Raw genomic sequence first — 8,916 nt, 5'->3', positions numbered from 1 at the left:
TAGTTTGTGAGACCCTATCTTGAAAAAACCCATCACAAAAAAAGGGCTGGTGGAGTGGCTCAACATGTAAGAACAGAAATTTAAATGCTCCTGCAGTCAAACTTCTAATATTTTCGTTTTCAACTTACAGAATATTTTTATGGAAGAGGAAAATAGACATTGTTTCATGAGACTACAGACTCTCAAATTAAATTTTTCTAAGTTTATAGGCACACCAACCAGAGATGAGAAGTCACTAATTTCTCACATGGAGATTTATCTTACAGTTTCCAAAAAGTATTGTTATTGCACTACTTCTACCAATTTACTCCAATCTCCTTATCATTTACAGGTACCAAGAAACACAGTCACATGGGTGATGTCAATTTTATGTTTGTTACTGAGTTTATCCTTTTGGGACTGACCGATCGTGCTGAGCTGAAGTTGTTCTTCTTCGTGTTGTTCCTGCTCATCTATGCCATGTCCTTGGTGGGGAACCTAGGAATGTTCTTTCTAATCCAAATGTCTCCCAAGCTCCACACACCCATGTATAATTTCCTTAGCTGTCTGTCATTTGTTGATGCTTGTTACTCGTCAGTTTTTGCACCAAAAATGCTGCTGAATTTTTTTGTCAAACAGGAGACAATCTCATTCTCTGCATGCATTGTGCAGTATTTCTTATTTGTGTCTCTTCTTACCACTGAGGGCCTCCTGCTCGCAGCCATGGCTTATGACCGTTATGTGGCCATTGTCAATCCTTTACTTTATACGGTGGTTATGACAAAAATGGTTTGTGTTTTGCTTGTATTTGGATCATGTGTAGGAGGTTTAATCAACTCATTGACACACACAATTGGCTTGGTGAAACTGTCTTTCTTGGGCCAAATGTCATCAGTCACTTCTTCTGTGACCTTCCCCCTCTGTTAAAGCTGTCATGCTCTGACACATCCATGAATGAATTGTTGCTTTTAATCTTCTCTGGCATTATTGCCCTGATTACATTCTTGACAGTGATGGTCTCCTATGTCTTTATCGTTGCTGCTATACTGAGGATACACTCCAAGGCAGACAGACACAAAGCCTTTTCCACCTGTGCCTCGCACTGAACTGCTGTGACTTTATTCTATGGCTCTATAAGGTTTAGTTACATTCAACCAAGCTCGCAGTATTCCTTAGAACAAGAAAAGGTGGTTTCTGTATTTTATATCCTAGTGATTCCTATGTTAAATCCATTGATCTACAGCTTAAGGAACAAGGAAGTAAAGGATGCCATGAAAAGGGTTATAGACAAAAAACATTTTTCTTGCTAATTTAATACTGCATGTGTCCCCAAAAGAGATACAGTGTTTTGCTTAATATTAGGTTTATTAAGTTTTAATAAATATATTTGATATTTGTGCATAAAAGACATCCATATAAGTGCATTAATACAAACATTTTCATTTTTAAGCCAAAAAAACTAAGGTGATCATAATTAAACCTAATTTTTTGTGTTCTTCACAAATCTCCAAGAGCATTCAATATAATATCTTACAACATGAAACATAAGAAATGTGATACAGGCAAGATAATTGATAATGAGAGCAATAAGCAGAATTACTTATGAAATCTTTTACAATAAAAAACCCATAAAAGGTGGGACTGTCCTCCCTGGGTGCAGACACTCAGTTCCCTAAGGATGTATATTTGAAAGGAAGTGATACTTCTTAGGAAAAATATTTTTTGTCCTAAGATTACAAGCACTGAAGCTCACAAATAGTTACAATATTATACTATGAACAAAAACTAGATAAAAAATTAATTTTTCCATGAGAAGAAATTACTTTTGTAGAATTCTGACAGAAACTGGAGAGTCTGGTGATAGATTTTTATGAGGCAAGTTGGAAAAAGAACAAAATGTTCCTACTTTTAAAGTAAAACAACATCATAGCATATATTATATATTATCATGTATGTACATGCCATGTCACACATATTTACATATAGTATCATTTATATATGGTATAGTGTCAATTATAATTTTATTATAATCTTGACTTTTTCTGAAAGTAAATGAAATTTGGTTAAGCATATTCCAAGTGTTCTGACATGGTTGGTATAATTATTCAAGAGGAAATAAAATGAGGTCTCCATCAATGGAATATCTGACATGTAAAATATCAGGAAAAATGATCTGAGAATGGACACTTGTTGTAGCAATAATTCCTTTACTCCATGTATGAAAATAGTTACCATTCAAAATCAGCAATTGGAGAAATCTCGGCCCAGGAGATATTTATCTCACATGCCTTTCTTTTAGTTCCTCAGGGAATGTCTATTAAATATGTGCCAATGTTTTAATATGTGTAGGCTTGGAATTTGTGATTTGGGGGTTTGGCCTAACTCATCAGGGAAATACATTGCTGGTATAATCTGGACTGGTAATGGCTACATTTGCATCTTGGTCATGTTTTTTCACTTACACAGGTCCCCAGGAGCCTATGCATTGAATTCATCTTTCCACCATTCAGGGTTGAGCCTTCCTCCATAAGCACATACTGATTTCACTGATCCAAGCTATGATAGCTATTTTCAGATGCTGTTCATCAAATTTGGACTGTGTACAATTACAATACCCCAAATCAAAAACAACTGAAGATCATGTACTCATGCCATCTAGATTATAACGTAAGATGGAATACACTGCAAAAAATGCTCTGACTAAATTAATTAATGACACTTTTTTTCATTTTAAGAAAGCCATTCCTCTCTTCTTAGGGATTTCATCAGTCTTAGATATGTCTAATGAAGTCTGAGAATGTGTGTATTATTATTCATCATTCTTAAAAATCTCAAGTGTTCTATTTTTGCTAAAACATTCTAAGATAATTTTTATGTAAAAGCTTGGACATTTCTTTAATTGCCCTGGGCCACTGCAAAGTGAATCAGAATGTTTAAGAAATAAAATGTATAATGACTGAACATAATACTGATGAAGTGCCTGGAACAAATTAAGCACTTAATAAAGACAAATCATTCCAACTAAAATCCTTCTTAGCATTCCAAAGAAAAGGAAATCACCATTTTGACAAAGTGCACTCTAATATTCAACATGTGTTAATAAAACTATTTGCTCCTCCACTTTCCCTTCTGCTTCCTTATAAAATCACTACAGGTTTTCCCCATCATGTTTATCTACAGTTGATTTTCCTGGTTTTGTTGTATATGACTTATATTAGTGACTTAATTATTCTCATTATTTTCCTTTTTATAACATTTATCTGATGCATTTACCCTGCATTTATCACTTTTTTATTCTGTTCTCCAATTATCTGCCTGGTCAACATTCTGGTCCTACTTATCTAAATTATTCATGACATTTAAAAGTGATCTAGCCTATGAAAGTACACCCAGAAGCACAGGCATGCATGCACACACACACATACACACACACACTTGAAATTCTGCTTAGAAATTGCTTCCACGTTTTTGGGTTGTCCCACATTTGAAACACGAATGTATTTTTCTTAATTACTATGGTTATATTCATGGAATAAAATACTCATCAATAAATAGAATTTGGGAATTGAAAATAGTATATATTATATATAACATGTGCACATGGTTAAATAATGTTATCATTGTAAACATAACTTATAACATTTTAGTTTTTCCTTGATTAGTATCATATAGGCAAGTCAAAAACACCTGTGATAATTTTTCTGTCTAGCTGAGAAAAGGTTGAGTATATGAATTATTACACTTTGGAAAGAGTGCTAGTGATTTAATTTCCTCAGTGCTACATGGCTGTTTTAATGAAACCCAGTGTTCACAATGCACTGGGTATTGCATCTTCCAAAGTCTCCGAAGCCAAATATAAACCCAACAGTCAGGAAACTAAAAGTCAAAGACTAGGGCTTCTCAACAGCAGGTAGGTATCCAATTATATTTCCTAGCAAGGGATTTATAAATTTCTTCTTTGATTAAAAGAGCAACTCTCAGTACATGAAATGAATATAATGTGGAAAAAAATCATTTGATTCAAATTCATTCCAATTATTGAATTGAGGAAAAAAAGGAATTAGCCCACTGCTGGTGTTATGTGGATTTCTTAAACTACAATGCAGGTTTATTCCACATTTCCTCAGAAACCTACAATTAGAGCTTTCTGTTTTTTAGTAAGTTACAAGACAGAATTTATTTAAATAAATATCTTGAAATGTAAGAATTCAAGATTGTTACTAAATGTTGAATTTTTATTAATCTGAGAAGAGTAGCAGCGTTTTGCTCATTATCAGAGATAACTTTTAGACTTGAATATTAATTTGCTGCATTATAACTGATTTTACAGCAAGAGAAAAACAGGAAATGAAAGGTAGCCCAGATGAAGATTGCTATTATTAGATAAATTAAAGAAACAATTGTGAAATCAATGAAATTGAAAGCCATCTAAATATAATTACATCCAAAAAGATAAAACCATAAAAGTTAGCTTAATGAGAAAGCCTTGTCAGGTATGTGAACAGATCATCACTTTTTTTTAATTTTGAATAGGCAATGAAGATTTGGAAGTCTGTATTATATGACATTTTTCACGTTTTTTTCTTCTGTAGTTCTTACTATACCCACTTGAGAAAATTTACAGACGAATGCAATAGTTTGGCATAAAATTATAGGTTACACCAATAAAAAGTGACCATTCTTTTTAACTTCTTACAGTTTTAATAAAATGCATATAAGCAAAGAAATCTTGTAAGGTTGTTTTCAGTATCTAAATTGTTATTACATGGTGTAATTTAAGTCACACTGATACTAAGGGGTAGAAATATGAATCTGTTTATTTATCACTATTCAATTTTAGGGAGATATTATTCTCAAATAATTTTGAACTGTGTGTGGAATATATGCCACCATATTCATAAATATTCAGGGAAAAGAGTCAGCTGTAGAATCAATGTGATAAATTCTCTACATTTCTATTTCTTACTGAAAATGCTAAACCACAGTGGCATATTATGCATCCCCAAAAGTCCAGTAGTAAAGAAAGATTCCATTAAACATTATTTAATCAAGTGCTTTCCAAATATATATCAGCCCCTTACTTTTTATGTATTTTGGGTTATATGATAAAGCCTAAAATACACTTTATTTAACGATCTAGCTTTCCTTGAATAAGAAAGCCAGATCTGTATGATTGGATGTGGCGGCAGCATGTGCACTGTCCATAAAATTAGATTTGAGACTTTGATTTTAGTGATTAAAACATATTTAAACAGTTTTCTGACTCCATAATCGTGAAAAATATTTGATATGGGCAAATTCTAACCATTGCATAATAAATGCTGTAGTAAATTAGAAAATGAAATGATAACTTTTGTTTGGAGTTGCAACAATGACCTCCTGGAATAAGCTAGCATTAAAAAAAATTTATTACGATAGAAAGTGTTTCCATTTTATATCCCAGACAGTGCTAATTCATTTTCCTTTTCTCATGCATACACTCTAAGTTTTAATGTATATTACATGTGAATATGCATATGTAAACATGTGCACATACATGTATTCAACATGTAATCTTCTTATTACTTGTCTAAACATCATAGGAATACTTTTGCTAAGTGTCTCAAAAATCTCCCTGTTAAATACTGATTTTTCTTGTTTGGGTTTGCTTATTTTGTTTATGGTTAAAGGATGCTTTTCATTAGAACATGAAAATTCTTGCCTTTCGTTCTAGAACCTGGCATACTCCCTTACCCAGGATCAGTTTCCCAGACTCTCTCTACTAAGTATTCTTATTAGGGCTCTCAGACGGGATTGTGCATAGTACCAATTTATATCATTTGATGAGAGCCAACTAAAAGTTTCCAAGCTAAGTTTTCATACTTGGAAAATTTGACTTTATTATTGATTATTAGTAGCACAGGTAATGCCTGTCTAATCTACTAAAGATGTTAGTTAATCTATCTAAAGATGTTAGTAGGTTGAAATTATGTATTCAAGTTGTATGCTTTGATTATTTTATCTTTCCCTTTGTTCCCTGCAGACACCTTGTAGGGGAGCAAGATAAATGGTTGACAGGAATGTCAGTTTGATAACTGACAACCCTGAACTGAATCTTGGCCTCTTTGTGTTACTTCTGTTAATCTATGTCATTACTGTGGTTGGCAATTTTGGGGTTATCATGATAATTGTGGCTAATGTCCAGCTTCATTCTCCCAAGTACTTTTTCCTTAGTCAGTTGGCTTTCTTGGATTTCTGCTATTCCTCAGTCTTCATTCTTAAAATGCTGGTGACCTTCATGGTAGGACATAAAGTCATCTCCTATCATGGTTGCCTCCTACAGTACTCCTTTGTCAACATGTTCCTGACTACAGAATGCTTCCTCCTGGCTGCAATGGCATATGATCGATACCTTGCTGTTTGCCTCCCACTTCAGTATAGAGGGCTTATGACCCCCACATTTTGTATCTACCTAGTAACTGCCTCTTACCTATTGGGTTGTAGCAACTCACTCACCCATCTGAGTAGCTTGCTCCACCTGTCCTTCTGTGGGCCCAATCTCATTAACCATTAATTCTGTGACATTACATCGCTCTTTCAACTCCCATGCTCTGACACCCACCACAGTGAGATTTTATCACTTTCCTCTCTGTAGCAACATCAGTGACTACCTTGTCAATAGTAACTAGTTCCTATTTGGGAGTTCTTCTCACTGTCTTGAAAGTACACTCTATGACAGGCATATATAAAACCTTATCCACATGTGCCTGCCAGTTAACAGTAGTAATTCTTTTCTATGTAACAGTGATAACTACCTATCTGGGAACCAGCTCTAGCTACCTACAGAATAGAGCCAAAATATTTTCTATGTTCTATACCCTTTTGCTACCAATATTAAATCTTCTGATATATGGGGTAAGAAACAGAGAAGTCAAAGAAGCCATTAAAAGAATAATTCAGAGAAAAATAGTCACTTCCTGAATAGGAATTTCTAGGCAGAAACACTTTTAAGGAATATTTATCAATGCTGCAGCCTGGTACATAGTTAAATACTCAGAGGACCTGTGAGGCAGGGAAGGTATAAAAGCAGAGTTTACTTGAAGGAGGCAGTCATTATGAACTTTCAGTAACATGCAGGATTTCATATTCATATGGAAATATTTTCATTTATCCTCTTAGGCTCACTCTTTGGAGTCCTGTGAACTAACCCATATAATAAGAGAAAAAGCAAAGTAATCTTACATTTAAACAGAAAAGCACAAAAGATTCAGATGGCTTGATAATTAGAGACAGAGGTCTATACACCAAATTCAGAGGGAGATAGGAGAAAAGTTTTTATGGGAAGAAAAAAATGGGCTCTTAATGGAACAAATGGAAGATAAGAAAGTTAGTCATGCTTGTTTTATGCTGGTGAAACTGGGATCATCTGTATTCTTCCTTGGGGATTTATTGTCATTTTTTCTTCTTCTCTTCTTCCTGGAGTGAAGCACCCCTGGAGAAATGATTTATGGCAGCAGCACTTTAGGAAACTTCTGTTTTTAGTTAGATAAAGAAAGTTCTGAAAAAGCTCTTTTTTGTATCCATTGAATTTCAAATGTCTTCTATTAAAAGTATTTTTATATTCCTGATGTATAATTTATTCCTTTCAATTCCCAAATTATCATTTTGAAAAATCTTACTTTCTGTGTAACAAGTTGAAAGCACTTTCTATAGACTGATGAGTTATAAGATATGATATCCAATTCTCATAAAGAGGCTCAGAAGCCCAAAAGTCACATGTTCTCTCTCATATGTGGAGTATAGACCTAGAACAAATGTGGTAATATTATTGACACGGGTCACACGGGAGGACTAGGGAAAGGGAAAGAAATCTAAAACTTGAATGTGGTTGATGTGCTCACTGTAGAGGAGAGAATATAGTAATCTTAAACTGGCAAAGGCCACCATGGAAAGGGAACCAGGAAGTAGCAAAGAGGTCTGGCAGAGATGAACCAATGTGGGTTGCAATACACATGTGCATGGAATCAATGCAAGGAATCTCTCTGTATAGCTATCTTTATACTAAAATAGAAAATCACTGTGTCTTTCTTATTATCTCTTATGTTTTCTCTTCAACAAAATTGGAGAACAAAAGGACAGGACAGGTGTTGCCTGGGGGAGGGAGAGCATAAACCAATGTATATGAATGTTAATAAATGTAAAACTGATAAAATTTTAAAAAATATCAAAGAACCAGTAGGTGGACAATAACACAAATTATCCAATACACACACACATACAACAGAGGAGAATTATTTAGACAGTGATTGCAATGAAGCAAGCAGTTTTATGGAGGAGAAAACAATGGATCTAGGGAATTGAAAACTTACTATACATCGGACATCAAAGTCTTTCAGCTAGAATTCAAACGCGTAAAACTAACACATTTGTATATAGGTCTCCTTCCATTTCATATTAACAAGTAGAATTTTTTGTATGTATTTGGTATTCCATCTTTTACTGAGAACTGAAAATTTGAATATTTGATTTGAAAATAATTTCATAGTCAAAGAAAGGTTTCTTCTTATGGCATTTGTGTATCCATCAATTTGATAGAATTACTAAAATAAAAACAGAAATGTCTTCTATTATATTAGAGTACACTGGAATTCTCCAAAATCAAGATTTAAAAAAACTTCCATGAAATAGGACTGCCTTTCAAAATGCTGTTTTATTTTTTGGAAGAAAATATGCTTATAAGCCTATATTGCATTTATTCAGGCATTATTTTAATTGGCATTTATTGTTTAGCTTACTTGAGGGTATATTAAAAACTCAGTATAGGAACATAGCTATTCCTAGAGTTGATGAGAACAAAAGTAGCCTTGGCTAACTAACACATTTATTACATGTAGCAAGCAATGATTTTGAGCTTATGAAAAGGCTGTTTATCAAATAATAATAAATTGTTTTAAAAAA

The 8,916-nt window shown here is 33.6% G+C and overlaps 2 pseudogenes; both read left to right on the top strand.

The window, feature by feature from the left end:
- Positions 1-282: 282 nt before the first annotated feature.
- LOC141420849 (olfactory receptor 5J3-like) lies at positions 283-1,289 on the top strand (annotated as a pseudogene).
- A 4,736-nt stretch (positions 1,290-6,025) lies between these two features.
- On the top strand, positions 6,026-6,939 carry LOC109674025 (olfactory receptor 5J3-like; annotated as a pseudogene).
- The last annotated feature ends 1,977 nt before the right edge of the window (positions 6,940-8,916 follow it).

This window comes from Castor canadensis, chromosome 1, assembly GCF_047511655.1.
Source record: "Castor canadensis chromosome 1, mCasCan1.hap1v2, whole genome shotgun sequence".
In the NCBI taxonomy this organism is placed as follows: Eukaryota; Metazoa; Chordata; class Mammalia; order Rodentia; family Castoridae; genus Castor; species Castor canadensis.
Note: the sequence above shows the minus strand (reverse complement) of the source record. Positions and strands in the feature narration are given on the sequence as shown.